Below are 24426 nucleotides of genomic sequence, written 5' to 3' on the forward strand. Positions count from 1 at the left end.
TGTGAGCAGTCAGTTTGTTTGGATAAGTTCATCAGATGCTGTGAATATGTTTGCACGGAATTTAAAGTTAGTTAGATACACTTGGGTACCACTGACCTAGATTTATTGTTTCATCTTATTCAAAGTAGTTTATATAATAGTTATTATTAAATGTGAAAACAGTTTTGATGGCATGTCTAAGAGTTACAAAGCAAGCATTAAACCAACTAGTCCAATTATTAACTAAGTTCCTGATGTGTCGCACTGGGAAGAACTCTCTATAATAGAGGTATGCTTACTGACTGGCACTGTAGTCAGTGCCTATGATTATTTACCTAAAGTGTAGATGGAATTCAAATTATTTGGATTGGTTAAGTTGAGCAATTCTGCTCAAGTTTACCAGAATCTGGAGAGATGACTTTGCACCCTGGTATGTTCACAGATGCTGAGCTGCACACAGCTTTGGGAAACGATAACTTTATGTATGATGTTTGAGAGTTTCTCACTCATAGCCATATTCCAGAGGAGAACCGCTGATGAGGAGCAAAATGAGTATAAATGAATATGGAAGACCCTGCCATAAATCCTTTTTTGTAAATCTGACTTACATTCAGTCATTTGGAAATTGGAGCTGTCCAGTTTAGCTTGGGTATGAGCTATCAAATTGCTAACATGCTGTATTTGTTTTTGACTTGACATTATGAACCGTCTCTGTTTCTATTCACTGATGCCCATTTCCCCTTTGCCAGCTGAGGCTTCCTGTCCACAATGGCTGCATATGTTGCAATGTTGCAACCAACAATGTCCCTCACAGATGTTGTGTTCCCATGGGAGAGTGTGTCAGTTTATACAGTGAACAAATAATACCCAGTCACTGGTATACTGATGATATGTTTGGACACTGGAGAATCCTTGTTTTGTTTTACATGCATATTTCAAGAGTTTCCTCAGAGCCAGTCTTCCATGTGCCATGTAATGTAGTGTGAGGGAACTGTTGATTTACAGATCATCATGAAATTTATAAATTTTACAGTGTAGAAGATGAGCACATGGCAGTTGGTCCTGGTAGTAATATTTTATAGTGAAAGATTTGTTTACAAATTTCTTATTTCATCCAGTTGTTTGGATATTTAAGCCAGGACCTGATTGCCACCCCTATAGCCAAGCTGCTACTATGTCTAAAAAAGTAATGTATAAATTAATCTTTACTCTTATGGGATTTGCATTGACAATGAGACATAAACTACCTCTGGTGGAGCTCTATGACCAGTGAGACACGCACTCACTACCTTATTAAAGTTGTTTACCTTTTAACTTCTGGGATCATCTTTCACATGTGTACTGCACGGTGTGGGCAGAAGGCCCCAAAGCTCATTTGTATAATGAGCTTAGCTACAGCTCTTTTGCTTTGATGTTGGCCCAAAGCTGTGAAAAAAACAGAAACGGAGGGGAAAAGGATAAATGATGAAAAGTAACGGCTCATACCTTGTTATCACATTTTACCTTGAGTTCCAATTGTTAAACTGTGTCACCCACCTCCAAGCACCCAATCTGTCTTCTCTTTTATCTGCTGTAATACATGATGGAATTGCTGGAACAGAGAAGCAGCCTGGCTGCTCTCCAAGCCCTCATGATGTCCCTTGTCTCGCCCTCTTTTTGCAACACCACCATCACACCCAGTCTTTGTCTTCACATAGAAACACCCACTGAAATACAAACACCCTCTTCCTCATCAGGAGGGCCATGTCTGAATCGTTGGCCGGCTTCCTGCCCATGGAGTTGACATAGGAGAGTGGAGCCAGCTCCAGCCGAGAGCCACAGATCCTGAACCAGAGGAGGGAGTGAGTGACTCAGAACAGAGAGGATGAGTCAGGCGTCATGTGCTGAATTGGCGCTCAAATCAGCACAATCATCTACAGTCCGATGCAACTGTCATTAATTTTCTAATTGTTTTATGATGGTATAAAGTCACTGTGAGTCACTGCTGAAGGCCACTGTTGACCCTGGATTCTGGAGTGGGAGGTGACTAATTACTGAGACTGAACAGCTTGTTCATGTACCTTTGTTGGCACTTTTGAAAATGTGTAAGTTGTTCATACTTTACCTTGTTCAGGTTTAATTTATTATTTCTGAGTAAGTATTTCATTTTATTTTGACATTGGAAGTAGTTTTCTTGTGAAACCATTTGAGTAGAATAGTTTTTATGATTCTCTGTTGATTTCCTTATGCAGCTTGTTCTGCAGGACAGACACTTGCTGTAATAAATGCTCTAAGCCAGGTTTTCCATTTACCGATTCCAATGCAGTTATTTTGACTGGAGGAAATTAGTTCTTATAAATGTAAAGAGATTTGACATGGAATAGATAGCTCCTGTAATTTGGAACCATTTTGAGTTTACTTCAAACACAATCAGAGCAACCCATGCTGGTGCTGCAATGTGCAAAATATATAATAAGTTAAGTGATATTTAACATAGTGATGTGGATCCTGAAGTTATGCTCTTTGTCCTTCAGATTGACTCTTGTTTAAGGCCTGTCAGCGCCTCTTACTTCCATAGTAAGGAAAAACAACATTTCATTTTTTTCCTGCAGAATTATTTTTCTACTTTTCTATCATCAGGGTGAATGTCCTTATTTTCGACCCCTGTGCTGATGTAAGTCAGTTCAAACTTTCTTGCATCTGTTCAACTGACCATGACTCATATTTTCCTGTTCTCTCTCTTACCCTCACTCTCACTTTCTTTGGGGATGAGCTCCCACCGTGATGCACATCAGTGTTTTGTGATGATGTACACTCTACAGATAATATCATAAAGTGAAATGAAAAATATCAAGTGCTAGGTCTTGATTTGACTATGCTGTGTGTGACTTGGCTGCATTAAAACCAATTTGAAATACTGGTTAGAGTTCATATCAAAACGTGTCAACTTGCCTTTAATACTCTTGAACTGTGAGTGTAAGTAGGTATTGTACTGTACAACGTTATATATTAATATTTTTAAAAACACACTTACAGTAGATGTAGTATTACAGTACAGTAACAATTTCTTCATGTATATTGACTTACTTTATTGACTTTATTTCAAAACAATTTACCACACAGAAATCTGTGAGAGAACAAAGATAATCTTGCCTTTCCCAACATAAGCCCTTTTCGAAAACCCACTGTGTACAAATCACCACAAGATACTGATATACGACATGTACGCTGGTATACAGTGATTAAAAATGCAAGTATACAACAATATCCACCAAATCCACCAATGGAGAGAATAACTCTTAAAAAGGCAAAAGAGGAAAATGCGAGTCATCCTTCCTCTTCCTTGATCCATCATCCGCTCCATCTCTCCATCTGGAAAATCCTTGGCCTCGGTGCCCTGGACTGGGGCAGAGAGAAGAAAACAATGCTTGGAATGTGTAAAAAGATTGAGTCATTCCCACATGTCAGCGTCTGGCTCAGCTCCTGTTGCCTACTCCTATAGCCTTTAGATTTTTCTCAGAAATATATCTATCCCAGTTTTAAAGTTGTAATGTCACTTGTTCAAACGATGTTGCTGCTTCCCGAAATATACGGAAGATTACTTACATTTGTAGTTTTTAATGCTTTACCAGGGCAGCTATTACAAATGTGGCATTTTTCTTTTATGTCAGTTCTAAAATGGTTAACTGTTATTTGATGCCTAACAGCTGTAACATCAGCTGTTGATATCCTATTGTTCTCATGAAGTGGTAGGCAAAGAGTCAAAGATGTACTGTATGTTTTTACATTTACAGTTACCACATAGCTGTAATTTTCATGTGCACACAGCTTTTTATTTTGATTAGAATATTTCCAGCAGCACTTGAAGGTGGCAGGAGATCTTCCCTTGAGGGGGGATTTCCTCTCCACTGGTCATTATCCCTAGGAGAAGCATTATGTCAGTAAATGACACGTGACTGACAATAATGCATCACCACTGCACCAACTACTAATGGCATTGATCTATAAGGCACTTTCAAGACTGTTTGTCTCATAATTTGTTAATTTATCATAACTTTTTTTATGTAGAAATCTTCTAGCTGCAAATAAACATGGTGAAGTAAAAAGTCAAATATTTCCCTCCTTGTGAAGTTAAACAGTATAATAAATAGTATAAATAGTATAGATGAATAAGCGGGTATAGATAATGAATGAATGAATAATAGTATAGTGCCAAATCAAAATACTCAAGTAAAGCACATGTACTTCACAATTGTTCTTGAGTAAATGTAGGCTTATGTACTACTGTGACTACTTTTCAGTATTTGAATGCCATATTTTCAGCTTTTTATCATATTTCTTTATTATTTATTTTTTGTATGTGGAAACTTTCATCTGCAAGAAGAAGTTTTTATCATTATAACGTGACGAATGAACATAATACAGATAAATCCAGCTTGTATTTCATGAGTACATTTTGCAAATTTCTTAATTGACATTTGGTGTGCCTTGTACATTGCGCGTTCATGCGGTCCTGCTGGCCGGCCCCAGTATCCCAGTGTGCTCGCTCCCGCTGCAGGCTGGTGGAAAAAACTGCAGCGGAGCCGCGCAGACAGAAGCTGTGCGCGAGAAATCACTGGCACTGGCAAGAGTTGAGCTGTACACACTCGGATTTTCGTTTTTCCTGCCGTGGACGACGTTGTCAAAACCAGAATTAGTGGATGTCAAGAAGTTGTTGAACCGAGGGGGCGACAGTCAGCGTCTAAAAGGTATGGAAAAGTTAGCTAAGGGCTCCTTTTCCTCCAAATTGAAAGTATCTCAGCCACAAGTCTCGTCGGTTTCCTTCGGCTACCAAGTTCCAGTTTGAACAGCGGGGGAATGCAGTGTCTTTACGAATAAGCTAACGGCCCTGTGTCGTAACGCTGCCGCTAAAATGTGAAGTGAATGCAGTCCGCGTCCATGGATGCGAAAAGAGCGGAGAAGTTTGCTAGCCGCTGTTTTAGCGAACTGAATGGTAGCTAACGTTACTGAGTGCCTGCTGAGTCCGTAACGTTGCAGCCTAGCTGCTGCTGCTGCTGTCACAACTTGGGTCAGAGCTAAAATACTGGGCAACTACCCAGAGAATTGATGTTGCCTGTTTGATTGTTTTGCTAAAAAGTTGGTTTTAGCCTACACCTGGTTTGGAAACTAGCCCACAACAAAGCACAACATCCCAGTGTTTACAGAATGAGACAGGCAGCGTTTAACTTGCCGCTCCTGACTAAACAGGGGTCTAGAGACCACCAGAGGTCTCTGGTGGGGGGAACCAGTGGTTGTTGGTTTTGTTTGATTATATTTCGCCACTCTAAATGTTTATATAACAAGGATGCGTTTAAATATGATGATCCGATGTTGGCACCATTGTTAGCTTCTTCGCGCACCGTTTCCTCTCCTGCAGGTTTTTATGTATTTCAGTGTAAAATAATTCTTCATTTAAAGGTGGTTTTCCCCTAGAATCACCCTAACCTAGCTTTAAACAGGTGCTGAGGTCTTGCCCCCCTTTTCCATCAAAGACCTGTCTTCAGCTTGTGTTTTCCTAACCTTAGGCAGAACCATGTGAGACCATTTCTTACAAAAAGCAGATCCCCTACGTGTCCCTCATCATGTCTCAGTACCCCAAAGAGGGACAAGTATTAGCTAGAGTCGTATATAAATGAGCTACTGTTGTCTGCATTACACTATGAATATTTTTGCATATATCTTAAGAGTGTTTTGATTAGCTGCCTCTGTCTGCCCCTGTAAACCAAAAATGAGGTTGCAACTATAGCCTGCAGCAATTTTCTCTCTTAAAGAGATGCCCCTTTAAATCGGCAGTGGTTGCTGGATCGAGATGAACACTTTTGAAAGTTCTCATTTTTGCCAGTGGGTTCTCACTGTTGTGTTGTTCCAAAGTCTTAAGCCTATTGAAAGATGTACCAAATATGGTTAGCTTTAGAGACAACGCTCATGTTGGTTAAACTGAAATTCCATTTCTCCTGATATCTACAGTTTACAGCAACAGTAAATACCACACTTTTGTTTGTGTGAGGAATGTGTTTGTGAAACACTCAGTGTCACAAGTTCAGGCCAGTGAAAGTTGAAGTATATTACAGTATTACAGCTCTAAACTTCAGTCCATTCAAAACACTCACTGGGCTTTTGATAAATAGGATATTTTTGTGTATTTATGCAAGACTGTAGCTCTCAATTCCTGGTTTTACTTGCTCCTTGCTCTTGTTTTGATTACCGCTTGTCTATTGACACTGTCAGCAAGGGTAGGCGTGTGACATTGTTGTTTCTTCACCTGTTTAGAGGAGATGAGAAAGAGGGGGATTTACTGTGAGTTCAGATTAGCTTTCTGATAAGTAGGCCTAACCAGTGGATGCTTGTCCCCAAAGTATGTAGGACAAATATTTATTTGGTTCTTTCCTACTTTTCTGAGTTGTGAACATACCATATTTAATGGCAACTGCTTGACGCTCAAGTTTATATTTGCCTTTCACCTTTCTGTTTGCCTATCAGACATTCAGCTGCCGTACTGATCTATACTGTTACAGCAGTGTGTTAAAAGAGATGACATAAATGTGACAGGAATTACCTTTTTCAAAAGGTAATTCTTTTTTGTTTGCTTTTTGTGTCTTAAAGGAATGCTGCAGATGACTCACTGGCTTCGAGCCATATTGTTAAATGTCACTGTAGTAAGATGTTTTTTTATTTTTGGATATTGGAAATTGGGATGAAAAGTTTGCCAAAGAGCTCAGTGACCCAGAGTGCTTTTATATATGTCAACGCATGGATTTCCAAGTGGCATTAATTTTTCTTGTGGCAGAGTACTTTATTGTGAAACTATTAAATTATGTGTGAGTGCTTGCTTTAGTTGGCTTCAAAGACATTAATGTATGCACAGCTCCTGATATTAAATTGCATAGAACATCAACATTGCTGTATATTTTTCTGCATACTTTACCCAGTAGGTGCATTTACTACTAATTTTGTTTTTTTTTGTTTGTAGCCTGTGATAAAGGCTTTGTGTGCTGGTCAGAAACAACACCTGTTAGTTTCAATCATGCTTGTTGGCAATTATTAATCTTACAAACATTTGTTCTGGAGAAACTTCAGTGAAATAGATAATTTCTTGGTTGACAGAATGCATGTCTGTGTGGGCTCTTCATAAAATTTGTGTGTCATGTGACACCATGAACCTTGACCTCACAGGTGTGACCTAGGTTTGAGTGTCCAGACACACTTTAATATGGGCCTGGTTTCAACAGACCTGTAATGTTACTCATATGAGATTCAAATCTTATTGCTGTAGATTTTGATTGCAGTTTACTTTTGGGCTTATTAGCTACACCTGCACTATAAACCACCTGTGGAGGTTAGATTTAAGGTCTAATGTTCACCCAGAAAATACAATCCCACTTCAGTTTTTTTTCTCAAATGTCACCCTCTCTGTGTTAAACAGCATTCTTCTTTTTTTTTTTTTTTTTTACACCACCAGGAATTTGGCCATGTAGTTGCCCCTTAAACAAAACACACCAGGTTTTAGAAGGTCACTGGAGCCTGATAAAGTGTAGTTTGGGCTGGAAGCCATGTCTGAAAACTTCAGCTATGTCTGCAATCAATATAGACCTGGAGCCCAGCTGTGTTTTGTTTTGGATCTTTGGTGTTGATATAATCCATGCTGACAGCTCCAGGCTGTGGCTTACACAGGGTACCTTTTACAGCTATCAGGTAATAACATAGCACCTAAAGAGGTCAGTGTAGTATCATCTGAGTCATCCAGGTGGGAAAATGTCAGAACGAATAAAGTAATTCACCGCATCATAATGCCTGAAATCTTCACTGCATTGGCTCTATGTTGTTCTACAATATTGTTACACTGTTTCAAGAAAGTGGATGATTTTTTTGTTGTAAGGTTTTTCAGTTTGACCTTTAAAGGAATTTTGACTTTGTAAACATTTGTGATTATCTTTGGAAACTCAAGGCTATGGCTTTGCTGATAAGCTATTAGCTAAGGTGTTAACCTTGAAAATGTCTTTTGAGCTGTTAGCTTAGTTAAGGTTACTCTTTAGCATATGTACATACAAACTTTAAATGAATCAACAGCAATGTATGTTTGACAAAAGATGCTCATATTCAGCCCATTTACATATTTGTCTAATCTAATATTTGTCATATTTCCTTCTTACAGGAAAGCCAGAGTTTAACCATTCAGCATATCCTAAAAGGGCTAAAGCTGTTGGACTCAGTGAAGTAATGGTGCCATATATTCTCCTTTTAAACTGTGGTTACAGATAGACAGCTCCTACTATCATCATCATCATCCTGTGAGCTCCATAAAACAGAGGCTGAAACATGGCCCACTGTAAAGTCAGGCCCTTTTATTGTTGTCTTTCAGACCTCTCATCTGCCTCCTGCTTGCAAAAAAGGAACTACGGTGTCTCATTGTCTGCTAAATAGTTGATTGATGTGGGTCATATCAGACATTTGTTTAGCTGTGTTTTTATGGTCAGTGGATAGCCTAATGGTAATAACATGGAAGCATGTAGAATAAATACACTCCCATTTCTGATGTGGAATGGCCTAATGGTACACTTCTGTGCCCTAGGATTTCTGTGTGGCTTAGAGACCAACCTTAATACATTTAGATGGGTTCAGTTTAAAGGAAACTTGTAGCTCTTGGTTACCCATTTCAAACAATTTTCTCACAGCAGCATTAATGATTAAAGAGAATTTTGTGCTCAGCTGTTCACACACAGTATATACACCCTGGCCATGAATCTAAAGGCTCAAGTTGGGGATTCCTTCACCAGTCTGTTCCAGCTGTGTTGCATTCCAAGTGTGATATGTTCTGTTATTTCTAAGGCTACCACTTACTGACTGAGTAATAGACTGGGGATAATAAGTGATGTTGTGGCTGTAACCCCTCAAGAGTACTCAGGAGATTCCTAGGACATTTCGCCAGAAAAAAAATTAGAGAGAGCAGTAGCCGAGACTTTACATAGTTTTTGGTTTAAAGTAAACTGTTAATTATAGCTCTTTGTGAAAGAGCACAAAACAATAGAAAATCACTTACACCCTGATTATTAGGCTAATCACATTTCCCAACAATAAGGCAAACTCAACTTTACACTAAAGCTTATAATAAAGTTCTTGCATCTTATCGTTCTGGCTAAAAGTGTATCAAATGAAGGTCGTAAGATTAGTGTGTCATACATTTGTGGATACTTCACTTGAAACATATCATAAAATAAGGAATGTGTCATGCAAGAATTTGTTCATTCAGATAATGTGGCCTGTTTTTTGTACTTTTTGTACTTGAAAATTATAAAATATTCCTGAATAAGTTCTTTCTTTGACAAGTAACATCCTGCGGGTAGAACAGAAGATGGCCAATAAGACCTCATGACAATGTGCAGTGGGAAATCAAAATCTCTTGATAAATCTGGTTTAGTAGTTTCATTTAGAAGCAAAACACCCTTAGGCTAAGTCCCACAGTTGTGCATTTCTGAATATTAAATCTAGGTGTGGATGTTTTGGGATAAATCTAATAACTATGAAATATAAATAAAATTCACAGTTTTGAATAAACTGATACATACATTTAGATCCACCTGCATGTGCACACTTTCAACACTGTCATCATGTATCTGTGAAGCAGGTGCAAAATTAACTATACATCAGCAGTATGTCTCCAGTTATATTCTTGATCTAGGAGAGTGTTGGCACCAGCTGAGCACATTGTTACTACTCTCAGGGATTTGAGTTGATTGAGACTGACTGTGAAAGACCTTGGCTGACTTTAACACTGGTTAGAAATGCTTCAGGTCCAAACATTACCAACAGTAAGAAAGTGGGTAACTCCAGACAAAGCCTGTCCAGAATGATATCCAGTAGTTCAGTGACTATACTTTTACTGCAAAGCCATATATGTGGATCAGTTATTTCTATGAGGGATTTTTAGATCAGACCTTGCAAAATGGAATAGATAAGAAAAAATGTGTTACATGAGCTCCAACTTTTAACTGACTTCACGCTGTATTGAGCTCCATATATGGAAGGATAAATCTCCTCTTGCAGGATTTGTGGTGATCTACCCAGACAAGTATTTGTTTGAGTTAGGGCAAGGCTTCCGTGATTGGTGTGGCCAAAACAATCCTGCTTTAGTCAAATGTGTCGAGGCCACAGAGGAACACTTGCTTTTGGGCAAGTTTTGACCTCACTAACTCTCCTGGACTTAGCCTGGATCTTAAAATAACTTGCTACGTGTTGTGCTGAAATTTCCCAGACAGACCTTGCTGCTGTTGGACTTGTTTACAATAGTGAACCTGAGCTCTGCCTGCTGTTAGAGATTACAGGTCTGGATAGGGCCTGCTTACATGCGTCAATACTATCTTGTAGATTCATCTGAAGTATCGACCTTTCAGGATGAAGTATTGTAGGTTTTTGGAGGTGGGTTGTGTGAGTGTGTATGTTTGTTGGATGTCAAAAGAGCCATCAGTTGCTGAACTTAATCTACAGAATGAAATGTCTTAGTGCCACTGGGAGTTCGATTTTGCAGAATTTCCTTTTGTGTATGGGTGGAATCTTTGAAGTCTAAATATTCTACAGTTCTTAATTTTCATCTTGACAGAACTCAGTGGAATACAGATGCCTCATCAATTAGAGATGAGTTGTATAGAGGAGGTCGGTGTGGTGCTTCTCTGCAAATCCACACTTAATAATGACTCTTCCTGACACTGCAAATGTAAAATCTTCCTCCACTGTTTCAAACTTGAATCTAGGTCATCATGACTCATTTATTTCTATCCAAATGTGAAATTTAGAAATACTCTTCTTCTTGTCTCTTGTTCTTACAGTGAGACCTATTGTCTTTTTGTTTGAGGTAGTTTCTTGTCCTAAGTCAGAGATGGACAGGGCAGAAGTTATTGCTGCTGTGCCTCGTTACTGAGGTGGGATGTTGGGGAAGCTTGTGTTACTTGCTGTGTTGAGCTGTAGTAGATAACCGAAACATATACGGTCAATGATTGTGGCTAAACTCCTTTACCAGGTCTCATATATTGATCCTCAAGCAATACATAATGACTGTTGCACCACTGCAGGAGTTGATTGATTTTGTACATGATCAAGCTGAATCCCCAAGTGGATTCATCCTACTCCATTGGTAGGAGAAAGCATGTAGGAGAAAACCATTCAAAGCTCAACAGTCACAGCAGAAGTTTCAAAGCTGCTGTAGCCCCGATGTCTTTTCAGGTTTTGTTTTAGGGATTACATGTTTATGTCCATCAATTCATGCATGACATGCACCTCTACTTGCAAATAGTAGAAATTATATTTGGACTGAATATTAACTTAGAATGATGCAAAGCCTACATCTGGACCAGCACAGTTACTGGCAAAGAGAAGAACAATCATACCTTTGGCATTCCAGTGTGGTTGAGACATTTCACATCATTCACCACCTCACTAGTTGTAAACAAACATCTGCTGCCTGACCTTGCCTGACACAGCAATGGATATAATCCTGTTGGTGCTGCTCAAATTAAATTTGCAGACTCACCTCATTTTCAAGTCACCAAGCTGGGTGAGGGCACATCTCAAATTACCTGTTTAACTCATAGACTCTCCTTTTAGTCTATCTCACATACACACATACACACAGTGATTCATGTTATGATGTCTTTAACAATATTAGTACATACCAAATCTCTGTAACAGTAACTCCCCTCAGGTTGTGTAAGAGCATGTTGTTTGGTGCATGACTGAATCTGGATCACATGAAGTTCAAAATGACAGGAAAACAAACAATCCCATTCCTTCAGACCCCAGCCCACACTGAGGCCATACCAGAGCTATATCAGGCTGGCAGGCCGACAGGGGCTCCTGGCTGGTGATGTGTCTGTCTGAGAATGGTGTGAAAGAGAGCATGTAGTACTTTGAGTAAAGAAAAAACAGAAGTCCTCATTCACTTGAGAGGTGCAGAGGTGATGAGAGTAGTTTTGGCATTTGAACTGACTGCTCGTTTTTGAAATTTCTGTGGGTATGAGTGTGCGATTGTAATAGCATGTGTGTGTCCTGCCCAGATATTGGCTTTCAGCCACTAGATTTGAGCCATGGAAGGAGTAAAGGGAGGAGGAGTCAGGAGTGCTGTGATCTAGAGGAAAATTGACTGACAGGAACAGTGGCTGTGCACAAACTAGCCAATGAACATGAGGCAGGTAAATAAGACCAGAGCACAGAAAGCTCCAGTATTCAGAAAATTTGAAATGTCTGGACTCAGTACTGAGAGACTATGTTTTTTAAGATCAAAGTGAAATGTGATATTCAAACATAAGGATTTCTTCTCCCTTGGTTTCTCTCTGACATTATTAATATATACTAACGAAGAGTTTCATGTGAAATGTTGACGATGTGTTTATTTTCTGTGCTGAAGAAGAGAAAAGATGTAAATGGATAAAATCTACGCACGTATTTGCTCTGGCATGCATGTTTCTCAGCTGTGCCAGCACATCCTCTTCCCTCTGGGTGAGTGCAGGAGGGGAACACCTGCACTTACACGTGATGGGGACTCAGCAGAGATCAGGGGAAACCCTTTCTATGTGTGTTTCTATTAGCTTTAGAAAAGCAAGGTGGCTTTTTAAGGTGGGAAGAGGGCTATTTGAAAGTAGAGATGCACCGATTGACTGGCCAGTGGTCGGAATCGGACGATTTTTCGCACGACTGGCCGATTCTGAGCCGATCCTTTTATTCTGAGTGGTGCAGGCAATGACATCACAGCCACACGCACAATCACAGTTGTGTGTGAACAAAATCGGAATCGGCAGGTCACACTTACCAAGAAATCGGAGTCGGCCAAGAAAATTGCAAAGTGCATCTCTATTTGAAAGATGACGTGGACTCATTTGTTGTAAAGGATAACAATAAAAAGCAGTTAAAGACAGTTGTGTAAAATGTGTCATGGTTCCCCTTTTGGGACTACCGGCTGGGGACCTTGTATTTTGAAATGACTTCCTCTTACCCTCGCACTGGTCCCTGGCAGCTTCACACTAGTCTACTTCATTAGTTTCACCTGTTGTCAATTATGTTTTGTGTTCTCCTTAAATATACTCCCTTGTTTCCTTTGTTCTTTGCTGAAGCTTTACCTGATGACTAGCTACCTAGCTACCTAGTGCCTGATTATTGCCTTTGCATGATTGCTCAGCGTGTGTATGTGTAGTGTTTTATGTTCCCATTTCATTCAGTCATCTCTGGTTTTTCCCGTCTCATTCGGTGATCTTCAGTTTCCGTTTCATTCGGCTTTGTGTTTTTGTATTTTATCTTTGCCCTGGTAATCCCAGGAGGAAATAAATTCCTTTTTGGTTCTGCATTTGGGTCCTACCCCTCCTTCTTCGCTCCTGCACCCCGTACCAACACATAACAAAATGTGAAAGTCATTGTTTTGTTTGTCCCATCTGGGCTACTGTAGAAACATGGTGGTGCAATGTGGCTGCCTCCATTAAAAGAGACCTGCTCCTTATGCAAATTTGAAAGGCTCATCTAAGAAAGGGAAAATTCTATGGTTGGTATTTTCTGGTGGTTACAAACTAACAGCAATATATTTACTATATTTGATTTCTGCCAGTAGATCACTCTAAATATTAAACATTGAACCTTTACAGATCTTTGTGAACTGATTTTTAGGCTAGTTTATTATATCACAATACTCTTGGCACACACTCATCGAGTGCCTCACTTATTATTATATCATTTATCTACTCTGGGTGTTTTTTGCACTCCACACAGTAGTTTGTATTCCTACAGGATCCACCATGCATTAACTCACTGATGTACGTTTTTTCTTGCTTAAACAGGCAGATTTTTTTTTGCAGGGGGAACTGAACAGTAAGTTATATTTTATTATAAATTTAAATATCACAATTAAATAGTGTTGCAAATCTATGCCCTTAATGTACAATGACATAGCTGGTTAAAATTAAAGAATAATTATTATTTCTCTGTATTGCTGTGTCTCTTCTCTCACACACAACACAATATATTATCCACAGCTGCCCTACATTTACTAACACAAGTTTTAATTAAAAGCTAGGCTTACATATTACATGTCAGCTAGTTAAGCAAAATGTGTTAATTTACTTTTGCCATATAAGCAAGAATTAGGCATGGTGTGGAAGCATGACAGACCAGAGGAAATGCATATTAATCAGGCTTCTCAGAGAGCTTTAATTTAAAAGATTTATCACAGACATGTTTTTTAAATTACAGTAAATTACATAAAGACTAATAATGACCAAAGCAAACATGAAATGAAGTCAGTGCTTGTGTGTCTGTATATATACAGTTTGATAGAGGATTCCTGTGCAGTATACATTTCAAAGGGACTGCATGCTGGATTTTAACACTGTTTTAGTCAGCTCAAACATGCAGCTGTATATATGCAACAAGGCAGTTCTTTGCAGGTTTAGCTTCTATAGTGATGCCATTTTCTGTGTACTTGCGCATACATTTTTGTCTGTATAATTTACAATTCATGTACACAGAGGCCTCTGGTGTGTGATTATTAACCTGCCAGTCAAACCTTTGTGGAAACTAGAAATTATACACCCACAGTTGTCAAGATGTTGAATAGATGTTATGAAAGCGTGGGAACATAAAACCAGTAGCCCATGTTTTAAAATTCTTTTTATAATTTTGCCTTTATTCCTCATTGTATGTAAAGTCTGATTTAAATTAGTTGAATGGATCCTCCTTATCCTCCACAGTTCAAATTGCTGTTTATTATAAAATGACAGCAAACATGTTCAGTGATTATTCTCTGGACTTTTTAAGAGAAGCAAAACCCTAAACCCAATTTTAACAAAGCCTGCATCTACAGAATTCCAGGATACCAGCATGAGTTAAAGAAATAGAAGTCTGCTTCTTGACAATTTTTCAAAATGAAGCTCTGTTTTTAAAAGCTCTTTAGGGGAGATTCAGTATAGCTTGAATTTATGAATTCCATTACTGATTCATAGTCTCCATTCTCTCAAGCCATAAAATGATCAATTAAGGGATTTCCTGCAAAAGATCAATTTTAAGCTCAATGCAAAACTTTGCTGAAAAAAAAAGGGTATTTTGCTGCCAAAGTAGTGATTGTAAAGTGAGACAAGCAGCTTGAACAAATGAGATTACTTAGTTTAGATTTACAACAGTGTTTAGTATGAATTCGTTACATACTCCATATGCTGGCAATGTCATACCTCAGGGCAGCAAAAAAACTGCATAACTGTGTCCCTGTACAAGTTAATAGGCTTCCTCTGGGAGTGCAAGCCTGATCCTGCGTGATGTCTTTGGGCCACTTTATTGAGTTTGCATCACTCCATGGCTTATTTGCCCACCTGCAAGCACAGACAGTTGTAGTGGTCAGTTTGTGTTTTTCTATGTTTTCTTTGTGCCAACTGAAGTTTGTAAGACTTGGTTAGTCTGTTGATGTGTAATTAGTGCCAACCATAAACAACCAGAATCCTGCTGAGCATTGCCACGGGTGGCTGCCCTCACCATGACAATCTGGAGTTTCCCTTTTGTCCTCAGATGTGCCTGATGTAGTGCCAGCTGCCTGCCCTAGGAGCTGAACCATGGGCCTACCGTACTAAGAGATGGGATGAGAAAATTAGAAGAGAAACACAAATGCAGAAAATATGAAAATGCTACTTAAAGAAAAAGGAAAGAGCAACATACCTCATAAAGATTGTGATACTCTGGGTCTTGTAACTTCTATCCATGAGATGTCAGACTCCTCTTCTGTCCTCTTGCAAAAATCATATTTAAATATAGCGTCTGATGGCATCTAAATGTGATGGAAGTCCTTGGCTCTTGGATCAGCACTGGTGCTTTTTTCGGCCCTGGCTCCAAGATATGCAATAATGACATCATAGTTAATGGACTACTTGGTTCTCCACTCCAGTCATTAGTCTAGTTCTTTGTCCTGCATACTTATTCTTTCCCAAATATTATCTCTACTCTTGTGTCTTGTCACAGTCTACCCAGGCAGAATTTTCTTCAGTGTACTTAAGTCAGGACATAATCCTTTTACCATGGAGGCAAAGTGGCTTGCTTGTGTTGGGTTAGGTTGGAGTAGATTTTTGTGTCTTTTGCTGATAAGTTTTCTGTATGGTCATATTTTTCAGATGGTTGTTTAGTTTGTTTTGCAAACCTTACAGCTATTTGTGTAATAACTGGAGTATTGTTGGATGCAATTTAGAACTATACAGACACTAGACACTGCTTTGAGCAAGGGTCTGACGTCTTAGGGAAACATCCTTTTCAGCCATCTCCAACATCTCTAAAATCTTTTTCTTTCTTCTGGGATGGCACTGCTTTCAGGCTCTTGTAAAGGTCGGAGTGAACTCTCAGTTGTTGTCATCTCGAGAACAGGGTCTTGGTCTGAAGACAAGCTCCATGGACCACTGCAAACAGTTCGCTGCCCCTCATGTGGCCTCCCAGCCCGCTTAGTCTGCATCCAACCAATCTACTGTACGCACATGGCTACTAGGAGGAAACATCTGTGCATTTCATGTAGACAGTAAAATGTTTTGTGAAATTTTTTGAAAGTTTGTCTTGTTTTATGTGTTTTCAGCCTAATATGATAATGTCATATGTGGTTTGAGGGCTGGTATCATGCTAAGTCTTTGATTTAGGCCCTGTTAAGCTTGGCATGTGTCCTTCCTATACGGGTCTCTCAGCTTCATAGGCTCAGTCCACGTGCACATTGTCCAGGCCTTTAACCTTAAAGTCGTAGACTCTCAAGTCTCCCTGCATGGATCTTGACATATACTCTTTTTTTTTTTTTTTTTTTGTCCCAGGGTGATCATTTTTCAAATTTCATGAATGAAAGTGGTCCGTCACGTCTCTGCATGCACTGTAGTACACATTCAACTCAACGAGTGTGTGACAAGAGTATTGGTGATTTTGGGATGCAGTTAAACAGTTCTACAGTGCTCAGCGCTGTATCCAGATTACCAGTGCTTAACTGCCATAAAGGGACACATGGAGATGTTTAGTTATCTGCTTGTGTAGAAATACTGTGTACTGTAAATTAGAGCCAGAGGAAGGAAGTGGTTAAAACTGGGAGTGAAGTAAAGTCCAAGGGAGAAATGACCTGATGCTACTGATATTTATTAAAGTTTTTCCTCTCTAATTTTCATTATGTAGGGCATATTTTGCTGGGGCACTCTTTAATGTAGCAAAATGTGAAAGGGTTCTTACTTTAACTGAGAGAGATATATATATATATATATATATATATATATATTTATTATATATATATATATATATATATATATATATATATATTGTAGAGATATATATATATATATATATATATATTTATTATATATATATATATATATATATATTGTAATATGTGGTCACTCTCTTGCTCTTTCTATCATACATACCTGTTGCATCAAGTTTGTCAGATTTTTGCTGAAAAATCGCACAGTCCTCACCCATGTGCACAACGTTCACACCTGTATGTATTCACACAAACAGGCCTGTTCACCTCCCCCCATCCTCTGCACAATGGCAGCCAATATTAGTTTGGATTATACATTAAAGCCTGAGTCATGTGTAGCAAGTGGACCCTCGTAAAACAAAAAATACAAATGCTGTCAGTGTAAACAGACTCCTCATCTCTAAACCCTTGGCTGTAATAGTTTAGAGCCCCTATGCTCTACACTAACAATTCCTTATATAGCTTGGTTTTTTTGCCTGAGCAACATCAACCTTATTGAGGGTGAAACCAGAATGCCATGCCTTGGAGGCTGAATTTAAGGCAGGAGGGTTGTTATTTCTAATTTCTGTGACTCATGGCTGTTAATGGGAATTGTTTCACTGTTACAGAGAATTGGTTAGGAATGATATGTTAGTCTGTTGGCATTAATAATTCACAGTGGCTTTTTAATTGGCTGATGCAGATGTTCCTTATTCCACATTAAGTAGTAGCAGGCTCATCCTTGGCTTGAGTGCCTTGTACAGAAGCAATGCCCACAATTCTCCTTTTTAAATTAGACCTGCGTGTATCAAATGGAGTCCTACCTGCTTAATCGACATTCACCAGGAATTATGCGTCTTTATTTACTGGATTTATAGAAATGTAAGCAGTCATTTATGTGTATGTCTTTTTTATGATGCCAACAGACTTTTGTAACCTTTTCATAATTTGCTGTTTTTAGAAACTATGTAACTTATAAATTGTTCTGTGTTTGTTTTAATACAAATGTGAATACTCAGTTTCTACAAAGAGTACTTGATGTTCACATTCAGCTGTCATCTGTCCTCTTGACTCTTGTTTACAGGAAAATTGGCTACAATGTGAAGATTCTACGGGTCTTTGTCTGAATCAGTGTGTTCTGGTCTTCTAATACTCAAGACAGCAGGGACTTGCATAGCCTTGCAGGTAAGCTAAGTCAAAATTCCTGTTTTCCTGTTAATATCTGCAGTGCAACTGCACAGTTCAGTCATAAGGTTTTCTTTTTATTTTATTTTATATTATTCTTTGGACTCTTTGTTTTTGGACAATAGTTCATTTAGTGGTGAATTTGCAGGGACATCTGTTGCAATACACTAAATGCTTCTAATTTCTTTCTTAACTATAAATGTCACAAAACAACTGCTTTATATTGGTTCATGTGCTTTGTGGAGATGTGGGAGGAGTTAGGATTGCTATTGTGGGTCAGTAAAGGCCACTTAAACATGAGTAATATTGGGCGGTTCAAATAAACTGCAACGCCACAGGGTAACACACTGTAACAATATAAAGTTACCTTCACCATCACCACATCCAGTCAAAGAAAAGGACATTCTTTGTCTTTGCCGTGTTGTGTATTTCAACTTTTGTCTGTGTTGCCCAGGCTGTTGCTTTAGTTTTCTTTACTTTTGTGACTAACCTCTTTAAATCATCCTTTCCGTAACTAGTACTTTCATGCTTTGGCACAGAAAAGAAACAATAAAGTGGCTTGATTTGTCAAACTGTTAAACAACCTCACCCTGTTGGTTGGTTTAACAATATTAAATTTGCCCAGAGGTATCCAAACCTTTGCATACAGCTGTATACCTAAAGTTGTGTGTGCATATTACTCTTTGGATAAAAATACTGATGCTATTCAATTTTATGGGTTTCAAACTTGATTTAAAATTTTAATGTACATTTTTGCATTTTTATTAGTGTATTTTGATGGTTTATTTTGGTGGTGAAAAAGCATTTCAAATTCAGTGACTTTTAAAAAATTCTTTGTCTTTGGTGATACGATTTGGATTTATTTTATGGTGCCAGTTAAATATATTTTTGCCACTAAAATATGATAAAAGAAATAATTAATAGTATAACAGTGTTTTGTTTGATTACTAAAATGTTTTGAAGGTAGTTTCTTCCAATTATTCTGGCAATGCTTATTGTGAAGTCCCTAATGATTCCCAGTCCTAGTTGGACTTTGAAATAACTTAAGCATAATTGGGCTTGGTAGCTCTGAGTCCAGGCCAGCCACCGCAACAACTGTAAGGCCCTGCACCATCTATTCTCATGCAGTGTGTGAGGGGATCTTTATGGGAGATGATTTGAGCTAAGAGTTTGTTTTGACATAATTATCTTCTAAATACTGATTCACTGATAGTGCAGTCATTAACTTGTATGTTCTCAAGTGGATGCAAGAATGTGGCATCCACATTTCGTCTCAATTTCCTCTCGGAACTTAATCAGTCAGTTTGGGAATGGTGGGTGTAGGTTGTTTGGTTGGGGTGAGGGTAATGATTATCCACAAATATGACAGCAGTGGTGGTAAAGTCAGAGCTGTATCACTGTTTCCAAAACCAGCATGTGTGCTGTAGTTCTGCTGTGTTTACTGACACTCTTCAGTGGAGATTAAGAAAGGATTTAGACTTAAAAATTTTATTTAGAAAATTAGAGTCTCTGGCTGCTTTTGGTCACTGTTATTATTGCTTGGTTGCGGGGATGTCAGCATTCTGCCCCAGGCTATAATAAATTTGTTTGTAACCACATAAGACTGGGTCAGAGACTATACCATGATAAAAGGATTTTTTTTACAGTATTGCTGTGTAATTTGAATGTCTTTAAAAGCTCTTTATATATGCAGTGATTAAAATTGCACCTATGCTACAACTGCAGAATTACACATCAGCAGGGATACAAATACCATTCAACTCCTTTTCATTCCATCTTGCTGCTATGCTCTTCCATCCATCCATCCATCCATTTTCTATACCCGCTTATTCCTTAACCAGGGTCACAGAGATCTGCTGGAGCCTATCCCAGCTCTCTTTCAGGTGGAAGGCAGGGATACACCCTGGACAGGTGACCAGTCCATCACAGGGCCACATAGAGACACACAAAGACAAACAACCACACACACTCACACTCACTCCTATGGGCAATTTAGAGTCACCAACAACCTGACATACATGTTTTTGGACTGTGGGAGGAAACCGGAGTACCTGGAGAAAACCCACACAAGCACAGGGAGAACATGCAGACTCCACACAGAAAGGCCAGGTGCTGCTATGCTCTTATCTTTATTATTTCCAACAGCTTTCTGTCTATAAACAACTGGAATTGAAAAAAAAAAAAAAAACAAAACAAAAGTTGAGCACACAGCAAATAAACACTTAAGTCAAGGTCTATCAACTCCCCTCAGTTTGAGCTAGTTGCTTGATTGCGACTATCAGAAGAAATGCAGTGTAAACACTTAGCTGTAACCTCAGCTCTTTTTGCGAACAGTTTTCTAAATTTAGAGGTATTAACACAGATGATGTTTTGGAGCCATGCAGAATCCAAAAGCACTAGCTTCTGTCAAATTAATGGAGTACTAAAGCTTTCACTGTTTGTTTTGATCTTTTATTCAGTACTTTTGTGTTAGTTTTCAAATCATGTGATAGCCCTGGTTGCTGTAGCTATTTCCTTTAAAATGTAGCATTGAACATCTAATGGAAAGGTTCTAACTTCAACAATAGTCTTTAACAGTCATTACTAAATGGTTAAATAAAGATTAAAAAAAGATTTAACAAAGCTTGCTGTAGGTGTCATGCCTCACTACCACTCAGGTCTTCTCCTGCCCAGATTAAAAACAATGAACACAGTTGATGTCAAATGGTGAACCCAGTCATCATATTTCCCCTTCACAAACCTATTCATGTGGGACATGACCCACACTAAGTTCATCTAAACACATATATCTCAAACAAAGTTGCTTTGTTATTTGAAATAACAAGAACTCAAATAAATCCTTAATTTAAGTTTAAAAATTTCTAGCAGCTTAATTTAGCAGAAGAAAAGACCAACCCTCACTAAATATGACAGCCAAATAACATGTATAATCTGTTGTGTTACCCACCTCTTTGTGAAGACTCCACAATTGCGTGAGTTGCATATCAGGTGATGCTAGATTATCAGTTTTGGCTTCAAATGAAAGGAAGAAAACAAATCATTTCATCCTAATTTTACCAGATTTTCTATTCTCCGCTAAGATGCCTGTGACTTTGCTGCAGAGGCCAAATGTTGCATTTGAGTCCCTGTGGAGTCTGTCAGCACTCTGAAAGTCGATGTGTATTGACTGGCAGTATATATGTATAGGTCCATCAGATTTACACACTGTTGACCCATAGAAGCTCTTTAAGTTGCTCTGCTTATTGATTGTGGCATTTCCCCACTATGATTGTCCTTGATAAATACATTAGGATATGCCCTGTGCTTTATGCCTCTAGAGTTACCCCTTCAACAATGCTCACTAAAAATGCCCTTGCTATCTAATTCCCACAGTAAACAATGTAAAGTTTTCCCATAAGGACCCCATGGATAAGGTTTAAATCAGTGAAGCTATGGAGATTATCCTACTTGCAGGAAATGTAATGTGAAAATGAAAACAAGACAGACCTTGGATAGTGGTCTGTCCTTGAAGCCCATAATATGAATGGAGCCAAGGTCATAAGAGATCAATAAATGACAGGGTGTCTAGAACATGTATCCCACTCCTGCTTAGCCTTTGTCTCTGAATCCATGACTTTCCCTTAAGGCCCTACTAAGTGGACTGTGGAAATGAGCAGCTGTTGGATTTCCCATCAGAGCACCTCAGACTGAGAAAGTGAATTTCTGAAACATCAATATCAAACGATCTATGGGTCAGCTTTCCTTAACAAAGTATGTTTGCTGGAGTTGCAAGATTTGTCATGTCTACCTTTTCTTTAATGACAAATATTTAACTTGGCAAGAATAATTTAAAATTTTAGTGAAATTTAAATTAGTTTAAAAGAAAAAATATCACCCACAACCACCGACTTTTATAACTGTTCAGTTTCGGATGGAAATTTTAATGCAGTCATTCGGCTGAAATTTTCTACAGAAACAAAGAAATAAGAATGATTCACTGGTAACTGTTGTGTTTGAGTAACCAGTTTGTTTTATGTTCCCATGGAAATGTTTATTCTTAAATAAAAGTCTACTGAACTACATCCTAAATAAACTGTCCACATGTTTACATTTGCATATATATATATATATATATATATATATATATATATATATTTGCTTTCTTCTGTTATTATTTGCTGGTCAAACAAAGGTCAAGCGGAAATATTATGCCAGCTTGACTTCTGAGCCTTCCAGGTCCAGTAGCTGTCCCAGTAGATTTACATTGCTTATTCAGAATGGTTTGTGAGGGGTGAGTAGAAGTCTCCCCTAAATTCCACCATGCTGCTTACTATAGTTATCACAAGCCTGTTTCCACTTAGTTATGGCAGGAATGTGCCATTGCATGAGAAGAGGTCATCACTCCTTATGGCCTGACATGGCTCTTCCCCAGTTCTTAGTAAAGATATGGACATGGTTTCCCACAAATGCAACTGCCTTCCCATTCATCACTGAACAATGTTGAAATTTATTGTGCAGTGAGCTTAACTTTGCTTTATCCATGCTATTTAGGGGAAGTATCAATGTTATGTGTTTCTTTGAAGCTTTACTTTCTCATGTTAGTCTTATTTCTAAGTAAATCTATGCTCCAGTTTATTGTTATCATAAATTAGTCAAACTGGCCTTAGCTTTTCTGTGGCTCCACTGTGTAATTTAATATTTTTGAAATTTGGGACAGTTTTTACTGTCTTGATCTGTAGCTTACACAGAGCCTTATACATACTGCACTTCCAAAATGCCACAAAGTTATCTCTTAACGCATTGCGCTGCAATCTTAGTGCCAATCTAGCTGCTTTCCCACGTGAATCTTAACTGTGAATAAATGAATGGGATGAATAAAGTAACTATCTATCCATCTATGTAGGGCTGCTGCTATTGATTATTTTAACTAAGATAAATAAAAACAATATAAAGAAATATTGAAGCATGTGATTGAAAACAACTCTGAAACAGACAGGTTTGTAATTCAGGTGGTTCCTAATTTTAATACAGGATACTTGTGTGTACAGGCACACACACACACACACACACACTAACTAATACATGATTGATGTCACTCAGCATTGGAGGTGATGTGCAAGGCCAAATAAGGTAGTGAAAGAACATTGCCTGCAAGGGATGCGTCTTGTCAGTTCTGAAAGGATTTAGTTGCTATTAGAATTACGCTATGATGACATATACTATGCACATCAGCTTTATTGACAGCCCTGGAGCTGTCCAATTCAATGTGACTGCTAAAAGTATAATCTTGTTTTTATAGGGGAGGTTTTAATGGGTTAGGTCCTCTGTACAAATTAATGGATGGGATCATGTACATATTGCTTCTTATAAAAAAAGTTTGATGGAGTTTCAGAAATAAAGATGAGGTGGTTCAAGTAAAAACTGCCTTTTGTCTGCATAGAGTTCAAAAATGCTGTATAATCTTACTGGATATCAAGTTTATTCAGCCTTTAGCGAAACTACTGACCATTGTCTGTTTCTCTGCCCCATATATAATCTTGCCTTGCTCTGACTACCTGGACAGACCCTGTTCCTCCCACCCTCTATTGCATGTTTTTTCAGCTGTGTTTATATGGCAGCTCTCTGAAACTTCAAGGCTGAAGTGAATGCCTTCCTCTGTACCAGACGTCTGACATGTGTTAGGACATAAAATCATTCTCTTCTGTCTTTATCTGTTACATCACACATACATGCTAGTTTTAATTTCAAAATTTTTTGTCAAAGAGAAATGTTTTCTCTATAATTTTTTCAAGCTGTTCTCTGGCATGCAAATCAGAAAATTACATTACAATTTACAATCGTTACATTAGCTTGTTTCAGGCTTGTTTCTACATTTGCATTATATAGAACTTAAATCATATATTTGGTGTTTTGGCAAGGACGTTGAAATGAGATAAATACACCTCTTTATTTTATAAATTCAGCTAAACATTACCATATTTCTTTAATCCACTTCACTCCTTCTTTAATCCACAATTTAGTATGCTGTGGACAGAAATATTGAAACTACACTTGAG

General features: G+C 38.3%; 1 protein-coding gene and 1 long non-coding RNA gene across 4 annotated transcripts in view; one reads left to right on the plus strand and one right to left on the minus strand.

The window, feature by feature from the left end:
* The first annotated feature begins 4546 nt into the window (after window positions 1–4546).
* Window positions 4547–24426, plus strand: part of peak1 (pseudopodium-enriched atypical kinase 1) — a 74777-nt gene continuing 54897 nt past the window's right edge. For 2 of the 3 annotated variants that reach the window (XM_026312165.1, XM_026312163.1), the window contains exons 1-2: window positions 4547–4706; window positions 18291–18391. The gene's annotated coding sequence lies outside the window, so the exon portion shown is untranslated. Of the gene's footprint in view, window positions 4707–10141; window positions 10411–18290; window positions 18392–24426 lie in introns of those variants that run through there. The other variant, XM_026312164.1, reaches the window with a different exon arrangement.
* Window positions 15063–15740, minus strand: LOC113133401 (uncharacterized). The gene is made up of 3 exons (XR_003295989.1): window positions 15673–15740; window positions 15493–15583; window positions 15063–15332 (listed from the first exon to the last, which is right to left on the minus strand). It is a non-coding gene; the product is annotated as an uncharacterized LOC113133401 (long non-coding RNA).

This window comes from Mastacembelus armatus, chromosome 6 (genome assembly GCF_900324485.2).
Source record: "Mastacembelus armatus chromosome 6, fMasArm1.2, whole genome shotgun sequence".
Lineage (NCBI taxonomy): Eukaryota > Metazoa > Chordata > Actinopteri > Synbranchiformes > Mastacembelidae > Mastacembelus > Mastacembelus armatus.